Source organism: Pseudorca crassidens, unplaced genomic scaffold (assembly GCF_039906515.1).
Source record: "Pseudorca crassidens isolate mPseCra1 unplaced genomic scaffold, mPseCra1.hap1 Scaffold_64, whole genome shotgun sequence".
In the NCBI taxonomy this organism is placed as follows: domain Eukaryota; kingdom Metazoa; phylum Chordata; class Mammalia; order Artiodactyla; family Delphinidae; genus Pseudorca; species Pseudorca crassidens.
The window spans coordinates 1,591,716-1,609,684 of NW_027136316.1; the positions used below are offsets into that span (position 1 = coordinate 1,591,716).

Below are 17,969 nucleotides of genomic sequence, written 5' to 3' on the forward strand. Positions count from 1 at the left end.
ATTTTTGCTTTTATTTCTATTGCCCTGGGAGACTGACCTAAGAAAACACTGGTACAATTTATGACAGAGAATGTTTGGCTATGTTCCCTTTTAGGAGTTTTATGGTGTTATGTGTTATATTTAAGCCTTTAAGCCATTGTGAGTTTATTTTTGTGTATGGTGGGAGAGTGTTCTAATTTAATTGATTTGCATGAACCAACTTCTCCAACACCTCTTGCTGAAGAGACCATCTTTTCCCCCATTCTCTATTCTTCATCAGAGATGAATTGACCATGGTTCTGTGGGTTTATTTCTGGGCTCTCTATTCTGTTCCATTGATCCATATGTCTGTTTTTGTTCCAATACCAGGCTGTGTTGATTAGCATTGTAGCATTGTCTGAAGACTGGGAGGGTTATGCCTCCTGCTTTGTTCTTTTTCCTCAGGATTGCTATGGCAATTCTGGGTCTTTTATGGTTCCATATACATTTTAGGTTTATTTGTTCTAGTTTTGTGAAAAAATGTCATGTGTAATTTGATAGTGATCACATTAAACCTGTAGACTGCTTTGGGTAGTATGGGCATTGTCATTTTAAAAAGCTGCAGCCTGTTCTCACTGTCAGTAGAACCAGCTCCCCTCTGGAAGCAGGTGTCCATGCAAGGCTCTTAGAAATAAGACAGACAACACTACCCACGTGGACTCTTCGTTCACACCTCTGACCACTGTGCCTTTGCTTTCTAGAAGTAACCTCCTTAATCAACTGGGTGGCATCTGGGGATGAGGCAGCCATTATCCTCCTGGAAGAGTCGGTACCCCTCCTACCACTGAGGAATGAGTGGTCCTGTGCCTCATTCACACCAAGGGTTTCAGTTTCAGGAGTTTGGGGAGCTTTTGTTTTGCTGCTTTAGTGGATGAGAAATGACACGTAACCCATTGGCTTCTTTTCACTTCACTTCTGATGATTGAGGCTGGACTTTCGTCACTTTCAGTTATATCCAGAATGCAGCCACTTTTCCCAGTTCTGGGGGAGACCACTGAACATGCCTTCCTGGGTGTTCCCAGCCAGAGACTGTGGTCCACATGCAGCGAGGAAACTCTTTGTGCAAGTACTAAGTAGCTAGTGACTGGCTTCTGACCAACAGAATGTAGCAAATCAGGGGAGGTCAGTGTTAAGATTCATTGACAGAACCTCTGTCACTTACATCTCACTTGCTGCATCCTGTGTTCTCTCTCTGTTTCTGTCTGTCTCTCTCTCCTATCCTTGGACCTGGGGAAGCCTGCATGGGTGTTACTAGCTGCCATATGGAGAGGCCCACGTAGGAGAGAACACAGGGAAGTCCCAGACCTCCAGGCAGAGGCACTCGGCTCTCAGCTCAGACTGCATCCTGCCAGTACCCATCTCAGTGAGTCTGGGAAAAAGTCCTCCCCTGTGGAGCGACAGCTGAGACCTCAGCCCCAGCTTCATAGAGACCTTGAGTCGAGAGCACCCAGCTAAGTGCTGTGGGAGCTCAGGAGTAACTAGGTGTACGTATTTTGTATGTTGGGAAACCCTCCATAATGATCTGCAGTAAATCAGACAATCTTTAGCATAGAGCAGGTCTACTCAATGTTATGTAGAAACAACCACAAAGATAATGCATATTAATAAAGGTAATAAAATGGACTAAAAACAATAATAGTGAGAATTATGATGATATTACCATTACTACTGTTAAAGAGAAAAGTAAACTTAGAAAGATGGCAGATTTGCGTACAGACTCCTCTAAGTAAATTTCAGGGTACCTATATCAGATGTCCTCTGGGATATTGTAGAGTCAGAATGCTAGGTTTGCACAAAGAAATTTGTTCTGAGAGGAGAAAACAAGCAGGTGATCCTGGGTCAGCAGGGAGGATGATATATTGGCACAAACAGTGCAGGGGCTCCCTGGGGGACTTAGAAAAAGAAATGGTTACTTGAACAGGCACATCACCATCTCTATGTCTGCCAGTGCTGCATCAGCTTTTCCTGGACCCCTGAGTGAATTTAAAACATGTCCCCAGGTTCAGGCATGTCAAGGATACTCCCCTTACTTCTCACTTGTCACAATGTCAGCTCCTGGGCTGACTTTTCTAATTTGGAGGACTGGACTCCAGGTGTGACACCTTCTCCAGTCTTCCCAGGAGACATGATATTAGTTCCTGGCACAGAGTTGAGGTGGAAAATCCTGTGCTGAGTCTGGCAGGACAAGGGTGTCTTCCAGGGCTCTTGCACTGGCACCACTTTCTGGTCACTTAAGAGGACTTAAACATTGTTCTAGAGGCTCAATAAAGTCAAGAGTGTCCTCCCTGGGGTTCACTTACCAGTAACAGCTGTCTCTTCCTCCACTGGGTAAGTCTGAGTATCTCAGGAGGCTCTCTGACCCACAAGTACCCATAAGTACAGCAGGAACCAGGAAGCACCATGTGTATGTAAGTCTGTTGAAAACCCTCCACAATACTCTTCAGTAAATTAGATACATTCATGAGCAGAGAAACTTAAGAAATGCAATAACAACAATAGTGATAAATAATAATATCAATAGTGATTACAATCATAAAGATATTAATTGTACTACTACCAATCATAATACTAATAAACTTAAGGACTGAGGGATTATAGACTTCCCTAATTGAATGACAAGTTTCCTGGGGTATTTTGGAGTCAGAGTCCTAGGTTAGCAGCCAAAGTTGTAGGTTTGCATAGTGAAGGTATAAATAGAGCAAAACTAAACAGCAGCAGGTAAAAGAAATCCATGGGAGGGCGTGGGTTGACTTAAGTCTCATATTGCAAGCCCAGAGGAGAGAACTATGTAGAAGAGCAAAGTTGATCCTGGGCTTTCCTGACACATGGAGCCAGCAAATCTCATGAGTTCTGACGACTGGTGTCTGCAGCTCTAACCTGGGAAAGAAAAGCAGGACTCCAGATACACGTTCAATATGTGAAAAAAACACGTAAAATGTACATGGAGCTTTAGCTCTATCTCTATCCCCACTGCCTGTCAGTTGACAAAGTGGCAGATCAGGGCTATTGATTGCCTTTTGATGCACCTACAGACTTACTTGGAATTGGGAGGAGAATATTACTTATGAATTTGCATGTAAAATTTTTATAATAACCCATCTGGAAGTTGAATTACCACTTTCTTGGGAAATTGATAGGTTATTTTACACAACACCTCATATGTTTCCTTTAGTAACATTTCTTCACAGTATATATATTTCTGAATATGTATGAACGGCACATGCCATATCAGCCCAGAGAAGCCATTGACGGGGCTTTAGAGATCAGTGACCTTTGAGAACGTGTTTGTAGAACTCACTCATAAAGAGTAGGAACTGATGGACATATTGCAGAGAAAGATGTACACAGATGTGATGCTGGAGGACGCCCGTTGTCTCATCTTCTGAGTGCGTCTCTCAATATTTATTTACTTCCTTATGCATGTCTTATTGAGATAGGCTCTGCAGCTTCCACATGTGCTGCTGCACTCTTGTCCCTGACTCATGCTTCTGCAGCACTTAGAGCAACCTGCAATGAATGTGTTCCTTTAATTATCACAGCACATTTGTCCCTGCATGGAGATAAAGTCTCCATTACCACAATCTCACGTATACCTTACTAGTCTGCAACCAACACGCAGAATAATACTGGACACAGATGAGGGCTATTTTATCTAACAGACAAGTGACTTTATGTTGCTAAGTAATTCTTCTGCTCGGGTGACTACTATGAGGTTTGAACACAGCAAAAAACACATGACAGCTTGTATCCCCCTTTCTACATGAACTCCAAGTAATAATCTCATGGGTCTTATGTTTATTGGATTGTGTTAGAAAACAGTGTTAACCACATTATGAAAACGTTGCTTCCTTCCTGGCTGAGACGTCTAGGCAGCCTGCAGACTGTCTTTCCTCTTGGGCAAGAAGAGAAGCAACCAGAGACTTTTACTGTCTTTGAGTGAAGTGTCGGGTGACAACCTTCAGTGTTTCCCCCCTTCAGGGTGCTCGAACTTGGGCTGCCATTGATGCCCCCACACTTGAGCCTTGACATTTGTCCTGTGCTTGCATGCACTGTTCTCAGCACAGAACTTTAAATCCATCTAGCATTTCCCACATGTATCAGGGCATCCGCTCTGCAAAACAGATATAATTTCCCAGTTGGAGCAAGAAGAGTAGGTGTGGAGGGAAGAGGAGGGTTTCCCCAGGCTGGGGTCCAAGTCAGCTCCAGACACATGTGCTCTGTGTGGGGAGAGAGCAGGACACTTGGAATGTCAACTGGAGGTTGGCTCGACTAAAGGATATTTTTAGAAATGTATGTGAAGCCATTGGGTCAAATTATCCAGATTCTGTCATTATGCATCACACATCAATTTCTCTTCACGTTTCCCCCTGTACTTTTCACCTCAGAGAAGCAAAATTCCTGTCCACGTGGGAGTTAAAATTTCATGTTTTTGTCTTTGCCACGGTCTCTTTAATAATTTTTCCTCTCATATTCCCTGTAGCGTCTGAATTTATTTTATTTTTCTTTTACCTAAACACTGAACATCTTATTAACATTTTTCTAAACCATGTTTCTATTCACTGGTATATTCCTCAAATTCATGTTCTTTCCCCATGTAATGTACTTTTCAACAATTTAATCCCCCTAATGTCACATGTGTCGTTTCTTATTTATTTATTTAATTTAATTATTATTTTTGTCTTATTTCAAGCAAATACTGTGACCATTAAAATCAAGAAATGATATCCAGGCAAGTTATTTTCCTGGTGGAACAATGTAGCTGTAAGAAAATAGTAAATTTCTTCAGGTGTGAACCCTGGTCATCCACATGTGAAACCTGGGAATGAGGTAAGTTAGGAATTCAGCAGACTCATAGAACTCAGTTACAGTGCAGTGTAAACACTAGACCAGCATAAAGTGTTCACTTTATGGACTAAATTAGACTGAATTTTGATGATAGCTAGTAGAAATGCTACAAAGGGGGGAAATCCATGCAGAAGATTTACATACTATGTGTATGTAACTGATATGGAGATCATTTTAACTGGAGAATATCATTCAATAGACTTACATACACATGATTTTTCACAGCATAGGAAACACTTTTACTGTAATGAATGAAGGAGAGCCCTGAGGGATTTTTAATTCCTTAGTCAACATTGAATCCTCACACTGGATCTATCAATGCTAAAATCAAACTGAAAAGCCGGAGTTCATATCAAAATTCTCAGACATGGAAAAACGCTTATCAAGAATGTTTTACCACACATTTCATCTATGAATTCATAATTTTGGCTAATAACCTCTTATTCTATAAATAAGTAGAATAAAAATATAGATTTGTTAAGTAATCTTAGAATGATAAATACAAAATTTTGAAACAATAAGTACTTTTGTAAATAGGTTAGCATTAAGAAATATATATAAACAAAGTTATATGTGACAATTATTATGATCCACTTAATTGTGATTGTCAGTAAGATTATCAGTTGCTTTCTCATCAGAAATTTTGCAGGCCAGAAGAGAGTGAAATGATATGCTTAAAGCATGGCTGGAACTACCTACCAACAATTCTATATCTTACAATATTATTCTTCAAAAATGAGGAACATGAGAGACAGTCTCAGACAAAAGCTGAAGGAGTTCAGTACCATAATATCTATCCTTCAAGAAATGCTAAAGGGAGTACTTCAAGTTCAAATGAAAGGACACCAGTAACTTGAGGCCATATGAAAATATATATGTCTCTTATAAAGGTAAATAAATGGACAAATAGAGAAAACACTATAATTTTGACTTGTAGCTACACTTTTTATTATTCTAGGATATTTTTTTAAACCAAAATATTAAAATAATTATAAATGTATTGCTATTGCGTGACTGTTTCTCCCAAAATTCATATGTCAGAAATACAACCTCCAAATGTGTTGGTATTAGGATGTAGGGTCTTTGGGGGGTGCTTAGGTTATGAGGACAGAGCCACCATGAATATAATGTGTGTGCTTTTATTTATTATAAAATATGTATTTATTTACTTATCTGGCTACATTCGCTCTTAGTTGCAGCACGTGGGATCTTTGTTGTGACGCACAGGCTTCATATCTAGCTGTGATATGGGGGCTCGGTAGTTGCAGCACACAGGCTCTCTAGTTGTGGCAGACAGGCTGTAGAGCCAGCATACAGGCTCAATAGTTGTGGTGCATGGGCTTAGTTGCCCTTTGGCATGTGTGATCTTAGTTCTCTGACCAAAGATCGAACTCATGTCCCCTGCCTTGGAAGACGGATTCTTAACCACTGGCCTACGAGGGAAGTCTCTTGTGTGCTTTTAAAAGAGACCTCAGAGAGCTCTCTAGTCCCTTCCTCCAGGTGATGATATAATGAAAAGTCTATGACTCAGAAAAAGACCTTTACCTAACCACCTTGATCTCACACTTCAGCCTCCAGAACCATGAGAAATAAACTTCTGTTTATAAGCTACCCAAGCTGTGGCATTTTGTTATAGCATCCCCAAATAACGAATTCGTACATCTACATTAACAGAAAACAATGTATAAATATGTGACTTGTGACATTACTAACATGTAATTAATGTGTAAATATGTGATTTGTGACATTAATAACATGTAATTAATGTGTAATGTAATTGGAGATGTAATAGAGATTTTGTGTGTGATTAAAATTATGTTGATATCAGTTTAAGCTAGTTTGATAGGATTTTATATGTAACCTCCATGGTATCCACAAATTGATTATCTATAGAATATACACAGAAGGAAATTAAAAGTAAGTCAAGTCAGTGGACTTCCCTGGTGGTCCAGTGGCGAAGACTCCACGCTCTCAATGCAGAGGGCCTGGGCTCAATCCCTGGTCAGGGAACTAGATCCCACGTGCCACAACTAAGAGTTCGCATGCTGCAAAGAAGGTCAAAGGTCCCCCATGCCACAACTAAGACCTGGCACAGCCAAAGAAATTAATTTTGAAAATGAGTACAAAAAGTAAGAAAAAAGGATGTCAGTATGTGAGAAAATGTGGGACAGAAAAGCTATATGACATTACAGAAAACAAATTGGCAAGTAAATGTCATTCCATATCAGTAATTTATATATATATATATATATATATATATATGGCTTAAACTCATCAGTTAAAAAACAAAGATGTCCCCAGCCTTTTTCCGGCATCTGGGCCTGGAGGGGCTGCTCTAAAGACGGGCGAGCAGCAGGGAGGCCCACGGCAAATCCCAGCCCGATGCGAGCTGTTCATCGTTTTCCCGGGACAGCTCCAGGGTCTTGGTGTCCAGAGAGCTGCTGATGGAGGGCAGGGGCGGCCGCAGAGGTATATGGGACAGGTTGCTCATCAACTCCAAGTGTAATTCCAGAAAGAATTCCACTCTTCAAACAGTTAGGATAGAGAGGAGTCCCCTATTGGACCAAGTACAGAGCTTTCTCCCACAGATGGCTCAGGCAAATGAAAAGCTAAGGAAAGAAATGGCAGCTGCACCACCTGGTCATTTCAATATTGAAAATATTGACACACTTGGAAAAGTTACTCAAATGGATATGACCTTGTTTGAGATGAATCAGTCTGATTCAAAAGAAGATGACAGTTCACAAGAGAATTCACAAGACAGTTCAGAGGACAGTTCAGAATTTGAGGATGAAGATGATAGCACCTCTTCTGAAGGTGAAGTCACCATTGATACAATTAAGCTTCCTCATTCAGAAAATGGAAAAGGCAAAATAGAGGTTCTGGACCGTCCTGCCAGTGAAAAAAAAGAAAACAGGGACATAAACAATCTGAGAAACAGGTGATAGTTCCCGCTAATTCTGTGGAAAAGAATGTGGCTTGCTGGTTATTTTGCATTTCAGATACCTATAGTGTTTGTTTGCAAAAATGAATGTATTTTGCTTCTTGGAGAAACAGAAGCTAGCTTTTAAAGAGTTGGAAGAGATAGTATTTGGTGAATCTTCTAAGAGTAGACTGTTTTTGATCTCACACTAAAGAGATTTAGTTTAGAAACCTTAACTTTATGTATGGTGATGAGTGAATTTGTTGGCATCCTCTTTCATCAGCATAGACTTCAGAAATCTCAAACTTATTTTAAAGTAAAAATACAAGTTACCCATTTGTTTTTGTTTTAAATAGGCCTCTTGGGGCTTCCCTGGTGGTGCAGTGGTTGAGAGTCCGCCTGCCACTGCAGGGGACACAGGTTCATGCTCCGGTCCAGGAGGATCCCATATGCACGCAGCGGCTGGGCCCGTGAGCCATGGCCGCTGAGCCTGCGCATCCGGAGCCTGTGCTCCACAACAGGAGAGGCCACAGCAGTGAGAGGCCCGCGTACTGAAAAAACAAAAGAAACAAAAACTTAGGTTGGGTTTCTTTTTAGGTTATTATAAAGTCATATTTATTTGTTACCATCAAAATGGGTTCAGTGAGGGAGAATTTTTTTTTTAAACATCTTTATTGGAGTATAGTTTCTACATAATGTGTTGGTTTCTGCTCTGTAACAAAGTGAATCAGCTATATGTATACATGTGTGCCCATGTTCCCTCCCTCTTGCGTCTCCCTTCCACCCTCCCCATCCCACCCCGAGGGAGAAATTTTTTACAAAGAAAAGAATTACTTATATTTAGATGCGCTCAGACATATCTACTTTAATTAAAAAATACAAATCCTTTCCACTTTGAGCTGGAAAACTGGTGCTCTGTGGTTTAATCACCGTCAGTGACTCTGTAGCCTCTCAATGCATGTAAAATTTGCTGGTTGGAAAATTTTGTGTTTTTTTTGGTTTTCTTTTTCTCATAAAGGAATTTTTTGTTTGTTTCAGCTATTAAAATTATTCCTTCCAGTTGCCCACAGTTTTGAAACCTATTAATTGTAGAGAATAGGAACACCCCAGGAAAACAGGTCACAGTACATAAAGAGGTAGTAACAGGTTTTCCCTTTCAAAAGGCAAAATGATCCTGCATTGGAGTTGCCTTTCTGCCACATTCTTGATCTTATTTAACTTGTTTGGGACCTCATCTGTCATGGGCCTGGCTTTGCTCAGGATATAGACCTGAGCATTTAAAGGACTGTCTCCAAGTGCATTGAGCTTCTGAGACTTGGTTGCCTAATATTTTAGGGGTTTGTTTTAATTATTTTTTCCTACTCCTCTCATTAGCTTATAACATCTTGTAAATACTCTGAAGATAATTCTCCAAGTTCCTTCTGGTATTTTCCATTGGGAATTGGAAATCGGCTGTGCACTCAAAGTATGCAGAAGTGAACAGATCTGGAAACGAGACTTCTCAGCTGCAAAGGGTATACTTTGTAGCACCAAACACAGCTGTGATGGATTATTGGTGTGAATATTTAAGGATTGGCTTCTACCAGATAATATTCATGCCACATTGTGGGAAGAGTTGTATTTGTCTGGTTCACTCCTTAGCTTGGTGCATGTACACAGTAGGCACTGAATGATGTCGATAAATGAATTTACAGGTATATTGAGGATGTACAGGGCATTTTAAGCCATGCTATCCATGCGGATATGAAAGTGTAACTTCACTGGAAATACAAAGCCAAGTAGAAATAATCTGATGGTCAGTGAAAGAGACTAGTCAGTCTAGAATACATATTAGTGTGTAGAATTATATTTCTCTCCTGCTATGGCCTTCTCATATAATACGACTAGGTATTCTATACAGTTAAAGAAGTCAACTAAATTCAGTTCCTCTGGACATTCTTATGACATAGGAGGAAAAGGAAAAACAAAAATTTAATATGTGATAGGGATGTCGTTTTAAGTAAGTGTAAAATGGTTGAATTATTTAATATACAGAGTCAGGGGTGGCTGTTTTTAAACAAATTTGGATACTAAGATAAATTATGTAGGTCTTAAAGACTTAAATATAAAGAAAGAAAATTATGTTTCATACTAAAATAGAGGTGACTATTTAATAACATTAAAAAAACAAAGATGGACAAGATAGACATAAAAAGGGTCCAACTATATGTTGTCTACAAGAGACTCACTCAGAAGTAAGGACATTCATATGCTGAAAGTGAAAATATTGGAAGAGATATTGCATGAGAACACTAAGCAAAGAGAAGAGGAGTGGCTCTTCTGCTTCTGCAGCTGAGGCTGTGGCCCCTACTTTTCAGGGAGTAAACAGAGGCAGGGGCAGGGGCTGGGGCGCCCCTCCCACTCTCTGCACCCTGAGCCAGGGAAGTCAGAGGGACTTGGTCCCCCTCCCGAGTTCCATTCTTCCTCCAATGAGAATGGTGCTAATCAGTAAGGACCAGGCTATAGAGCTGATTCACTGTTATAAAAGCAGAAATTAATACACCAGTGTAAAGCAATTATACTCCAATAAAGATGTTAAAAATAAAGAAAAATAAATAAAGACCTGGGGAAAAGAGATGGTCCCCGTGGAGAATGCCTATGTCCTAAGTTTATCTGCTGTCAGATTGGCTTGAGAGAGGGCAGGAGTTACATGATGTGTTCTCTCCCTTTAAATCCATTAACTTTTTCTTTCTTGATGTATGCACACACCCACACACACAAAACGAGTATAAAGCCCATATATATAGAAGGCTAAAGGGTTGGTCTATGAGCTTGAAAACAGGGAAATAGAACACTTGAGGTCGACTGCAGCAATGTGTTTGTGTCTGTGCATGTGCATTACTAGGTGGAGGGTCCACAGTATCCATCAGATACTTAAGGGAGAACATATCTCCCAAGTGTTCTGGATTTTGTAAATTATCATAGGACAAGAGTCTTCAAGAAAAATCAGGTAGCTCTCTCACACACCACTCATTAAAGTAACAAATATTTATTGAGAGTCTCCAGGATTCCAGCATGTGGAATTTTCTGGAGACTAAGAGGTGAAACGTATAACATAACCACCTTCACCAAGTTTATAGCTCAGTGGAGGCAATAAGAATTAATATCTCACAGTTTTTCTATTTAAGTAGGACTCAGGGTTTAAGGTAATTTTTCTGCATCGTGTCCACAGTGTCCCAGGACTGACGCCCTCCTGAAGCTCAGCACCTAGAACACAGATCTGATTGAGCTAAACTGGTGATGCACCTGCTTCCCAACGAGGCTGTGGCCTCTAATGGCTGTCTCCCGCTCCTGTGTCCATGGCCTGATCAGGATATGGGAGACACTTAGGCTGATTCCTCAGTGCGTTGTGTACTTCCAAGGCCAAGAACTTGCTGAGCAAAACATAACTTCTTTACTTTTGTGAACACCTGGCCTCCAAAAGGCAGAAATATTTAGTGACAATGTACTGAGGACATAATTCCTTAGTCATACCCTGACCTAAACTCTCTGTCACAGAGACATGCAAAACCACAGAATCAGGCTTATGGGTCATGACTTGGCTGTGTCAAGAAGTTCTAGACCGTGTGGGAAGACTCCTCTCTCCTCTGAGATTTCTGCTTCAACCAACAGGGAGCAGCTTCCCTTAAGGTCTGAACGGAAACCTTGCAAGTTCACATATTGAAGTCCAGACCCTTGTACCTCAGAATGTGACTGTATTTGGGATAGGGCCTTAGGAGAGATGATGAAGTTAAAATGGGTCACAAGGGTGAGCCCTAACCCAGAGCTGTGCCCCCTATGAGAAGATTAGGACACAGCCATGCACACTCAGCTTATAGAGTTAAGTCCATCTGAGGATGCAGCAAGAATGCAGCCACCTGCGAGCAAGGGAGAGAGGCCTCAGAAGAAACTGAACCTGTAGACACCTTGATCTCGAACTCAAAGCCTCCAGAGCTGTGAGAAAATTAAGTCTCCCAGTTTGCACTATCTTCTTCTGGCAACACTAGCAAAACCCTAATACAGCTTATTTATCCTCTATCCTCTTTCTTGCAAATAAAACTTATGAAAATAGCACCAGAAAACACAGTGTATAAAGTATTTGAAAGAAAAACGCCAGGGAGCCACTGCAGGGGCTGATGAACTACACATCCGTTGATTCCCCTGGTTTTCTTTGTCTGCTACCAAAGTAAGGGAAAATAGTCAAAATCACCATGGAAGACTTGAGTAGACATTTTAGAGAAGGCATAGCTCCATGGTGAAACAAACTTGACATGTACTCAGTTGGTAGAAATAGTAAATGCATTTTAATCCTTGGAGGTTTAAAAAATTCAATTTCTTGGATTTCTAGAGAGGTTGTAGTACATGTACATGTTTGAAGGTCCTGAAAATTGCATTACATTGTGCCCCACACCGCCTCCCCCTCTTTGCCCAGGAGCCCCTGCCCTCCACAGGTAGCCGTGTATCTGGTTTCCCACAGCAAACTTCCAGAGTGTCTTTATGTGCATACAAGCAAATATGAATATACATTTCTCCTTGGCACCCTAATTAAAAACAAATAGAATACTAGGCACGGTGCTGTTATATCTTGCTTTTATTCATTTGACAGTATCTTGCAAATTATCCTCTATCAAGACATCGTTTCCTGCATGACAGTGCACTGAATGGATGACGTACTATAATGCACTTTGCCAATCCACGTTGGGATGCACGCTGATATTCAATAATCCGTTTATATTACAAACAATGCAGCAATGCATAATTCTGCTGCTAGCAAATGTGCAGGGTATGTTTCTAAAGGATTTATTACCTGGAGGGTTTTTAACTGAGAGCATTTGATAAGATACTCTGTTGCTGAATCCTTCTGTGGAGACTAGCAATGAGCCTTTCTCTTTCTGTATACTGCAACTTATCAGATCTGCCCCCCCACATATCTTTAAGAATGCTTTCCAGCCTCTTGTACCATTCAGAAACCCTCCATAATCTGCTCAGCACCTCTCTTTATTCTCACACCCGTCACAGCCTTACCTGGCACATACCTGCTGTCTCCACCTTGCCCTCTGCCCATTGAGCAGGACTTCGAAATACTGAAAACCCCTCTTTGATCATCTCCAATTAATCAGCTACTGTGTGACTCAACTTTACTCAGTTTTATCACTAATTACAAACAATGGTAATTACAATACAGTTGAGTAACGACAATAGTAATTTTCGGTTCTGTAGATCTCAGAATTTCTCACTTCACCAGTGTCTACACTAGTGGATCTCAAAACAAATTCTCAAGTCACTGAAATTGTTTCTTGCCAGGACAATGCTGTATGGTCATCTAGTCGTCCTTGCAGCAGCGGACGCCAGGTAACAACCAAATGGAGGAAAAACCACCGGGATACATCTGGATGGCACGGAAGAGAAGGTGCGCCTCCACCCATCCGAACTCATCCCCTCTGGCCCACCACAGGTCCCATTTCTCTCCCCGGGTTGTCTCCTCGTCCACACGCGCGTTCAGAGGCCATTCCGGTACGAGATTCTCACGAGGAGCCTCTGACAACCGCGCCAACCCAGGACCGCGCATCGCCTCGTGCCTGTTCACGACAATCACCAGACGCCCCAAGCTCCTCCCCATTTCCCCATTTGTTAGGCTTCTCCAACCACCAAGCCACAGGCGGAACCCTGGCTGCGCCTGTAGCACCCTCCTCTCTCGCCTGCGACTGTCCTTGTTTTCACCTGTGGTGAGAGAACCTGGTCCACACAATCGCTTCGCCGACGAGGCCAGCAGAAGTGGGGACGCCGGGCGCTCCCCCGTAGACGCAGCTCGGCCTGCAGGGGAACACCGTCTGCGGAGCCCCATGACAGCTTCTCGCGGATTTCGGAGAAAGTAACCGCAGGGGAGGAGCTCCACCACGGCGACGGGACCGGGACGCACTGTTTTCCCAAGGCGGCCAAGAAGCAGCACCGGGCGTCCTATTGGATGGGGCGTGGCGGTCCCGTGGGAAGGAGGACGTGAAGGCCAGGGTCGCACTTCCAGTGCCTCCTCGTTACGCCATTCGGGCCCTACCCACTGCGGAGAAAAACATATTTGGGAATAAGGGCGAAAGGGATCAAGAGAAAAGGCCGGCGGAAACTTGTCGGCGTCCACGTCCGTAGGAGACTTTGAACCACTCTCAGGCGACACTTGGAAAGCGGAAGTACGACCAACGGGCCACACGGACGACTTCGTGGATGGATACCCTCTCTTGACCACATGCTTCAATGTGGGCGTTTCACGCGCAAGAGACACAAGGGAGTGCCGGTCGAAACGAGCAGACCCACCATTCAACGACTTCTAGGGAGCGCAGCGCCGGCCTCACACTACACATGTCTGCCCGTCCAAATCCCGCGAGAGCAGCATGCGCCCATGCCCCGGAGACCGGGACCCAAGCGCGACAGCCAACAAGCACATCGGGCCCTCCAACGGCCTCAACGCCCGTGCCCGGTGCGTTCCCGACGTCCGGAGTGGGACGCTGGTGGACCGAAGTGGTAGAAAATGAACGCTCCTAAAGTGACTCAGAAGGACGGACCATCGAGCCTCAGGCGCTCCGGAGGGCTCGCAAGAACCTTTCCCTACACAACGCGGCGGGCGGCCCAGGTAGGGTCGAGTCCGCTCAGTTCCCGTGGCCAGAGGGGCACGGGCGGTTGCTGGTCGACCAAGCCAGGCAGCCCTCACACCACACTAGGGAGCGAGGCAAGGCTCACATCCTCGTAAACCTACACACCCAATCTCCAGCGAACGCAGGAGGAGCCCATGCCCCGGGACCACCGGGACAGTCGCCACACGTATAGCCGGGCTCCCGGAACGCTGCCTCGCGCCCGGCGTCCGAATGTCAGCTCTCGCGAAGATCGCCGAAGCTCCGGAGACAAGGGACGATATAAAAGCGGCCGCCAGGTGGCGCCCGACCACCGGCTCGAACGTCCCCGGGCCGGATCCCGATCGCCGAAAGGCAAGGGTGCAGTGCCGGCCGCCCAAACGCCCGAGCTCGTCTCGGGGAGTCCGCCTCGGAGCTAGCGCCCGGCTCGGCACGACACGGCGCGACCCCGGCAGCAGACGGGAGACGAGGAGCTGGGAGGATGGTGCCGGGAGGCTGCCGCGAAGGAGACGCGCTCTTCACGCTATTCTTGGGCCGCCGGCCGCTGTAAACAAGGAAAATTCTGCAGGGGGATGGACTGCGTGAACTGTAAGCTGAAACCATGAACGTACCAATAGAAAACACGGACGACATTTTATTCTGTAATTGCAGAGTGGAGATGTTACTAAAACATCAAAAGCAGGGCCCAGAAGCCGTAAAGGAAACGATTGATAACTTGACCACCTAATTGATCTTTACATATTCCACAAGCAAAGTCAAATGACAAGAAGTGGGTAGGTGGGAACATTTGTGCAAATACATGTGTACTAAGAATATTGATATCAGTATTACTTAAGAACAGAACATTTAGAAAACAGCCAATGAGAGGGACCAGGTAAGTAAATTTCAAGTACACTCAGACAATACAGTAATATCACTTTGTGCTTTGGTTTATTGATTTTTTTTTAAATGAGCTGGATGTATAGGTATTGACTTGGAAAAAATGTTGATGACCAGCTGTTTAATGAAAATAGGGAGTTTATATATATCTTTTGAAAAGAGTAAATGGAAAAGTAGAGGATTGGAATAGGTAAAGCAACTTTGCAAAACGAGTAAATTCCTCCTTACAGCCTGGAGTCAAGAACCAGAACGATGAGTGTGTCAGAAACAAACATGAGCCACACTTCCTGCTTTTCTGCCCCCTCCTTCTGCAGTCCTGGGACAGGCAGCTGGCATCTCAGCCCCTCAATGTCTCTCCTCCACCCACACCCAGAGCTACCTACAGGCAAGAAGAACTTTCACTCTGCAGGCCTGGCCTCCCTATGTCCTCAGCCTGTTTCTTCATATCAGGAACCCTTAGCAATTCACTTGGTTTGCCCAGTCGTCCATGCCGAGGGTTGCTGGCCCCAACCTACACCTGTGCAGCCTTTCTGTCCAAAAGCTCTGAGCTGATTTCCCAAGGGAAGAACATTCCCCTGACATAGCAGGTATGAGCCAAGAGGACAACTGGAAGTTCGCGTCTGGATCCATCATACAAATTTTGTGTGCACTCAACTCCCAAAGACACAAGAGCGACGGAGGGGCCACTGTATTGGTAGCGCAACATGGCCATTGCTTTCTAAAAACACGCAGGCTGAATCAGCAAGTCCAGCTGTGGCACCAAGAAAAAAGAAACGCACACACACATATCGGCAGGTAATCCATACTCCTGCCAGGTCTGAGAGTGGTGGGAGCAGAAAAGAGATCATTGTTGCCACTTCTTGGGTCCCCTGTGCTGACAAACCCTGGTGGCTGTATTGATGTTACTGGCGGGGAGTGAGGGCTTCGAGCTCCCTAATCTGTCATTTCCTGTCCAGTGCCTTACATTTCATTCTATCATACACTTTCTCCTCAATACACAGTTACAATTAAGAAAAGAATAATCTGCATATGTTACATTCAATTTTCAAGTTTGAACAAAGGTGAAGAACACATAGGGAGGGACTTCCCTGGTGGCGCAGTGGTTGAGAGTCCACCTGCCAATGCAGGAAACATGGGTTTGATCTCTGGTCTGGGAGGATCCCACGTGCCGCGGAACGGCCAAGCCCGTGAGCCACAACTACTGAGCATGCGCGCCTGGAGCCCGTGCTCAGCAATAAGAGAAGACATGGCAATGAGGAATCTGTGCCCCTCAACGAAGAGTAGCCCCTACTAGCAGCAAGTAGAGAAAGTCCGTGCTCAGCAACAAAGACCCAACACAGCCAAAAATAATAAATAAATAAATAAATAGGAAACTCTTTAAAAAGAAAAGTACACATAGGATAATTGAGTTATTGTGAAGGAAGGAAATTTTATTTATCATCTTTTGTAGACTTAAAAATGTTCAAATATAGTCTATAAAAAGTTTAATATTTTAAAAATTAGAAATAGTAAATAATTCCTCATTACTCTTTATTGTCCAGCATCCACCTCCACCCCAGCACCTTTCACATCTGCTCCACCCCCCACCCCCCCACCACCACCCCGGGTCTGCAAACTTGTTTCTCTCATTACTATCACCTGTGTTCATCATACACCTAAGGCTGTTGTAGTCATTCACATGGTAATTAGGGAATTTTTCTTTACTGAGGCTAAGGGCTGTATTTATTGTTTTTAGTGAAAATCTCTCCCATGTGTTCTGTGAAGTCACAGCACTAATGGAGTCTGGAACAAGTGGGTGTGAATGACGGAAGGAGATTATTTCCACATCAGTCTCCCTAACAGGGTGGTGAACATAACTGGCATTAGTATTTCATGGGTGTACTTAGAAGATCCAGGCCAAAAGGAGAAACCTGACCATTTGGCAAAAGACGGACCAATTCAAGAATAAAAATAAGTCTCTTCTCACATGTTGTTTCATTGTAAGGAACTCAGCCAACACTTGTCCGCCTCTGCATACTTATGCAGGGTCAGATGAAAAACTGAGCAGGTAAAGATGAGGAAAGGGAAAGCAACCAAGAGAATCCAGGCATTTAAAGCATTGTTAGGCATTCCAGGCATGAATCCCCAGCCACTCACCTGGGAATGAGCTCTACCACCTAACCCCTGAGCATGTGTAGATATGGTGAACCCCCTCTCTCCAGGGTCAACAATAAGGCAGTGTAGGCTACTGCACATAATCAAGACAGTAATATTTTCATTTACACATAAAACGTGAAAATCCTTGGGTGTTGTACTTTTATTAGAGCTACTTTTTCAGAGTTATTTCATTAATGTTCATTTCCTAGGAGTTACACCAAACTGCAGGAAACCCGCACAATGATCAGTTGGGGAATGTTGACTCCACAGAAAGAACACCACTCTCAAATGTTTCATGAAATAATTCTTGATCAAACGCACCAGGATTTTTTCTCCAACACCCGCCCCAGTGCTTCAGAGGCCCCACCCTCCCTGCTGTGCCCTCTCCCCACACCCCGGATGCCCTTGCCCTCAGTCACCTTGGTTCCTCCCCATGTGGGAATCAAGCAACATGAGGGCCTCAACCCTATTGCTGCCCTCCATGGCCTTGGACCATGTGGCCAGGCCACTTTGGATCTACTTCATGGTGG

At 43.6% G+C, this 17,969-nt stretch overlaps 2 long non-coding RNA genes and 1 pseudogene across 2 annotated transcripts in view; all 3 read left to right on the top strand.

The window, feature by feature from the left end:
- Window positions 1-17,969, top strand: part of LOC137218234 (uncharacterized) — a 147,540-nt gene that overhangs the window by 108,769 nt on the left and 20,802 nt on the right. The gene's annotated exons all lie outside the window — the stretch shown is intronic.
- On the top strand, window positions 2,107-13,349 carry LOC137218236 (uncharacterized). Its single transcript, XR_010940558.1, has 3 exons — window positions 2,107-4,845; window positions 10,998-11,455; window positions 13,109-13,349. It is a non-coding gene; the product is annotated as an uncharacterized lncRNA (long non-coding RNA).
- LOC137218224 (NOP protein chaperone 1 pseudogene) lies at window positions 7,216-8,066 on the top strand (annotated as a pseudogene).